Below are 6,316 nucleotides of genomic sequence, written 5' to 3'. Positions count from 1 at the left end.
AAAAAAAAAAAAAAAAAAAAAAAAAAAAAGAATGTGTTATTTAAATTCCACGTATTTGTGGATTTTCCAGTTTTCATTCTGCTATTCATTTCTGGTTTTATTTCATTGCGATTGGAAGATATATTTTGCATAATTTCAATCTTTTTGAATTCATTAAGATTTGTTTCGTGGTCTAACGTGAAGTCCTTCCTAGAGAAGGTCCCATGTTCATATTCTGTTCTTTTTGGGTGGACTGTTCTATATGTCTGTTAGGTCCAACAGGTCTACAGTTTTGTTTGGGTCCTTTATTTTCTTATTGACTTTTTGTCTAGTTGCTCTATCTGTTCATTATTAAAAGTAAGGCATCAAAGTCTCCTATTACTATTACTATTTTGCTGTCTATTTTTCATATTTTTTGCTGTCTCTTTTCTTATTTAATTCTGTCAAAGTTTATATATTTAGGAGCTCTGATGTTTGTTGCATGACTATTTATAATTTTTTTGATGAATTGTCTCTTTTATTACTATATAATGTCCTTATTTGTCTCTTATTATGGTTTTTGACTTAAAGCTTATTTTGTCTGATATTAGTACAGTCATCCTGCTCTATTTGGTTACCATTTTTATGTAGTATCTTTTTCCATCCCTTCACTTTAAGTCTATGCATGTCCTTAGATCTAAGGTGAGTCTCTTGTAGATAGCAAACAGGTGGATCCTGATTTTTTATACAATCGGCCAACGTATGTATTTTGGGGAGTTTAATCCACTTACATTTAAAGTAATTACTGATAGAGAAGTACTTCTTATTGCCATTTTCTTGTTTTCTGTATGTTTTGTCCCTTTTCCCTCGTTTCTTCTCTTACTGCCTTCCTTCATGTTTCACTGTTTTTTTTTTTTTCTTATAGTGACCTGCTTTGATTTCCTTCTCATTTCCTTTTGTGTATATTCTATAAGTATTTTCTTTGTGATTACTATTGCAACTACATAAAATGTTTTAAAGTTATAACATTCTATTTCAAGCTGACAACAGCTTAACAACAAAAACTTTACTCCTTTACAATGTCACTCCCCTATTTTATATTATTGATGTCACAAATTACATTTTTAAAGATATGGGCTCTCACTCTGTCACCCTGGCTGGGAGTACAGATGTGCATCACCATTCCTGGTTAATGCTTTTTAACTGAACTTGCTTCATAGAGATGGGGTCTCACTGTGTTGCCCAGGCTGGTCTCAAGCTTCTGGCCTCAAGCAGTTCTCCAGCTTTGGCCTCCCAAAGTGCTGAAATTACATGCGTGAGCCACCATGCTTGGCCATGTTTTCTGTATGTCTTATTACGGGCTGAATTGTGGTTCCTCAACATTTATATGTTGAAAGCCTAACCCCCAGTACCTCAGATTGTAACTATATTTGCAATAGGGCCTTTGAGGTAAATAAGTAAAAATGAGACGATTAGGGTGGGCTCTGATCGAATCTGACTGATGTCCTTATTAGACTAAGACACATTGAGAGATGCCAGGATGTGCATGCATAGAGAAAAGACCATGCGAGGACGCAATGGGAAGGAAGCCATCTGAAGACAAGAAGAAAGGACTTAGGAGAAACTAAACCTGCTAACACGTTGATCTTGAACTTCTAGACTCCATAAGTGTGAGGAAACACAATTCTGTTGTTTAAACCACCCTTTGTGTTATATTTTGTTATGGCAGCCCTAGCATACTAATATGTCTTTTATATATAGTATTTTATATATACATATATATTTATATGCCCTAGCATACTAATATATTATGTTTTTTGTTTCTCACTTCCTCCATTAGTGCTTCCTTTTGTGATTAATTAATTTTTTTTGTTAGTGTACCATTTGAATCCCTCTTTGTTTCTTTTTCTGTGTATTTTCAGTTTTTTCCTTGGTGATTACCCTGGGGATTACAATTGCTGTCTTAACTTTGTAACACTCAACTTTGAATTAATACTTAGCTTCAATAGTACTAGAAAAGTCTGACCCCCTTACAGCTCTGCCCTCTTTTATGTTGTTATTGTCACAAATTACACCTTTATACATTGTGTACCCATTAGCATAACTTTAAAATTATTATTTTATATCTTTGTCCTTTAAATTCTACAGAATAAAATGGTTACAAGCCAAATAAGCACTACTACTGGCTTTTTATACTTACCTATTATATTAGGTAGCTAGGGCTGTCATAACAAAGTATCACTGACTGAGTGGCTTAAACAATAAAAATTTATTTTCCAATAGTTATAGAGAATAGAAGCCCTGGATCTAGGTTTCGACCAGGTTAGTTCCTTTAGCAGCCTCTCTCCTTGGCTTGTAGATGGCCATCTTCTCCCTGTGTCTTTGCATAGTTCTTCTTCTGTGGGTATCTGTATTCTAATCTCTGTTTCCCATAAGGATACTAGTCATATGGGATTAAGTCCCACTCCAATGACCTTATTTTAACTTAATTACTTCTTAAATACCCTTTCTCCAAATATAGTCACATCCTGAAGTACTGGAAGCCAGGACTTTAATACATAAATTTTGGTGGACACAATTCAGCCAATAACACTTGCGTATCTACCTTTACCATTGTTCTTTATTTCTTTGGCTATCCTTGAATTACTTTCTGTTTTCCTTTTATTTCAGTCTGGAAGACTCTCTTTGGCATTTTTTAAAAATAAATCTTAGGCCGGGCGCGGTGGCTCAAGCCTGTAATCCCAGCACTTTGGGAGGCCGAGACGGGCGGATCATGAGGTCAGGAGATCGAGACCATCCTGGCTAACATGGTGAAACCCCGTCTCTACTAAAAAATACAAAAAACTAGCCGGGCCTGGTGGCAGGCGCCTGTAGTCCCAGCTACTCGGAGGCTGAGGCAGGAGAATGGCATAAACCCAGGAGGCGGAGCTTGCAGTGAGCTGAGAACCGGCCACTGCACTCCAGCCCGGGTGACAGAGCGAGACTCCATCTCAAAAATAAAATAAAATAAAATAAAAATAAATCTTATTGTGTATTCAGGTTTAAAACATGTTATGGAATACATGCAGATAGTAAAATAGTTATTGTGGTGAAGCAAATTAACATATTTATCATCTCACATAGTTACTTCTTTTGTGACAAGAACAGCTAAACTCTACTTAGTTGACAAGAATCTTTAATACAATTTTATTAACTACAGTCCTAATGTGGTATGTTAAAACTCTAGACTTGTTCATCCGACATATCTGCTACTTTGTATCCTTTGACCTACATTTTCCTGTTTCTTCCCTATCCCCACCCATGGTAACCACTGCTTCATTCTCTCTGTACTATATATTTGACTTTTAAAAAATAGAGTGCACAATATAAATAAGATTATGCTATGTTTTTCTTTCTTTATCTGGCTTATTTTACTTAGCATAATGTCCTCCAGCTCCATCCATTTTGTGGCAAATGGCAGTATCTCCTTTTTAAAGGCTGAATAATATTTCATTATATATGTGGGTTTGTATAAATAAGTACACACATATATCTATATACATATAAAACACATTTTCTTTATCCATTTGTTCATTGATGGACACTTATGTTGTATCCATATTGTGGCTATTGTGAATAATGCTTCAATGACTTGAGAGTGCAGATATCTTTACAAGATGGTGATTTCATCTCCTTTCAGTATATACCCAGAAGAAGGATTGGCTCTAGCGTTTGTTGTAGGGCATGTCTACTAGTGATGAATATAATCAGTTTTTGTTTATCTAGAAATGTCTTAACTTTTCCTTCATTTTTCTTCCTGAAATGTACCCTTTAGTAGAAATATATTATTATAATTTCTACAAAAAAATTAGGTTCCTTGCTTTTCTAAATGGTAAGTCAAGTTCATTTTCCATCTAGCCAATTGTGTTCAGCAAAGAAATATTAAACAGGGTGAAATTCAAAGTGGATCTTGTGGCACAGTGGATAAGGACAAGACAGCTGTGGTCAAATAAATCTGGAGTTGAGTTCCAGGTCTACCAGTTATTTAGGGTGTGACCCAGAATGGCTTCTTCCATTTTTAAAAAACAATAGACTTTACTTTTTAGAACAGTTTTAGGTTCACAGCAAAACTGAATGAAAAGTACAGGGAGATCCCATATACTCCTTCTCACACACATGCATAACCTCCCTCACTATCAACGTTCCACACCAGAAGTAGTACATGTATTTCAAATTGATGAACCAACCTTTACACACCATTATCACTCAAAGTCCATAGTTTAAATTTTCCTTCTTGATTTTGTACATTCTATGGGCTTTGACAAATGTCTACACTACTATAGCATCATACAGAATGAGTGTTGAATTTTCTCAAACGATTTTTCTACATCTGTGGATATGATCATACAATTTTTCCTTTTTAGCCTATAGATGTGATGGATTACATCAATTGATTTTCAAATGTTGAACTAGCCTTGCATACATGGAATAAATCACACATGGTCAAGGTGCATAATTTTTATTCATTATGGATATTTACTAATATTTTGATGGGGATTTTTTGAATCTACATTCATGAGATGTTGGCCTGTAGTTTTCTTTTCTTTCTTTCTTTTTTTTTTTGAGAGGAAGTCTAGCTCTTGTCCCCCAGGCTAGAGTGCAATGGCACGATCTCGGCTCACTGCAACCTCCGCCTCCCAGGTTCAAGCGATTCTGCTACCTCAGCTTCCCGAGTAGCTGGAATTACAGGCGCCTGCCACCACGCCTGGCTAATTCTTGTATTTTTAGTAGAGATGGGGTTTTGCCATGTTGGCCAGGCTGGTCTCGACCTCCTGACCTCCAGGTGATCCGTCTGCCTAGGCCTCCCAAAGTGCTGGGATTACAGGCTTGAGCCACCGCACCCAGCCAGTTTTCTTTTCTTGTAATACCTTCATATGGTTTTGGTACTAGGGTAATGGTGGTCTCATAGAGTAAATTAGGAAGTGTTCCCTCTGCTTCTACCTTCTGGAAGAGACTGTAGAGAGTTTATATAATTTCTTCCTTAAATGTTTGGTATAATTCACCAGTGACCTCTAGTGCCATCTGTTTGGGAAGGTTATTAATTATTGATTCAGTCCCCTCCACAGCCCTGACGGGCAGGCGGACTGCCCTGAGGCAAACTTCTGCGCTGCCCACAAGTGCACGCGGAAGAGCACGCAGTACAACCTGGCCTTCTTCAGGTTCCCGTGGGCCCCGGCCAGATGCCAGAAGTGGGTGGAGAATTGTAGGAGAGTAGACTTAGAAGATAAAACACCTGATCAGCTAAATAAACATTATCGATTATGTGCCAAAGATTTTGAGACCTCCATGATCTGCAGAACTAGTCCTTATAGGACAGTTCTTCGAGATAATGCAATACCAACAATATTTGACCTTACCAGTCATTTGAACAACCCACATAGTAGACACAGAAAACGAATAAAAGAACTGAGTGAAGACAAAATCAGGACATTGAAACAGAAAAAAAAATTGATGAAACTTCTGAGCAGGAACAAAAACATAAAGAAACCAACAATAGCAATGCTCAGAACCCCAGTGAAGAAGAGGGTGAAGGGCAAGAATGAGGACATTTTACCTCTAACCCTTGAAGAGAAAAAAAACAAAGAATACCTAAAATCTCTATTTGAAATATTAATTCTGATGGGAAAGCAAAACATACCTCTGGATGGACATGAGGCTGACGAAATCCCAGAAGGTCTCTTTACTCCAGATAACTTTCAGGCACTGCTGGAGTGCCGAATAAATTCTGGTGAAGAGGTTCTGAGAAAGCTGCTTGAGCCAACAGCAGTTAACATGTTGTTTTGTTCGAAAACACAGCAGAGGCAGATGCTAGAGATCTGTGAGAGCTGTATTCGAGAAGAAACAAACAGGGAAGTGAGAGACTCACACTTCTTTTCCATTATCAGTGATGATGTAGTGGACATAGCAGGGGAAGAGCACCTACCTGTGTTGGTTAGGTTTGTTGATGAATCTCATAACCTAAGAGAGGAATTTATAGGCTTCCTGCCTTATGAAGCAGATACAGAAATTTTGGCTGTGAAGTTTCACACTATGATAACTGAGAAGTGGGGATTCAATATGGAGTATTGTCGTGGCCAGGCTTACATTGTGTCTAGCGGATTTCCTTCTTCTTTTCTCTTTGTCTTTTCTTTTCTTTTTATTTTATTTTATTTTTTATTTTTTTTTATTTTTTTTTTAATTTTTATTTTTATTTTTTTGAGGCGGAGTCTCGCTCTGTCGCCCAGGCTGGAGTGCAGTGGCACAATCTTGGCTCACTGCAAGCTCCGCCTTCAGGGTTTGCGCCATTCTCCTGCCTCAGCCTCCCGAGTAGCTGGGACTA

The 6,316-nt window shown here is 37.4% G+C and overlaps 1 pseudogene; it reads left to right on the top strand.

The window, feature by feature from the left end:
- The first annotated feature begins 1,293 nt into the window (after nucleotides 1-1,293).
- Nucleotides 1,294-6,316, top strand: part of LOC111536198 — a 6,647-nt pseudogene continuing 1,624 nt past the window's right edge.

The sequence above is a fragment of the Piliocolobus tephrosceles genome, chromosome 12 (genome assembly GCF_002776525.5).
Source record: "Piliocolobus tephrosceles isolate RC106 chromosome 12, ASM277652v3, whole genome shotgun sequence".
NCBI lineage: Eukaryota > Metazoa > Chordata > Mammalia > Primates > Cercopithecidae > Piliocolobus > Piliocolobus tephrosceles.
The sequence above is the reverse complement of the archived record's forward strand: the minus strand, read 5'-3'. Positions and strand labels throughout refer to the sequence as shown.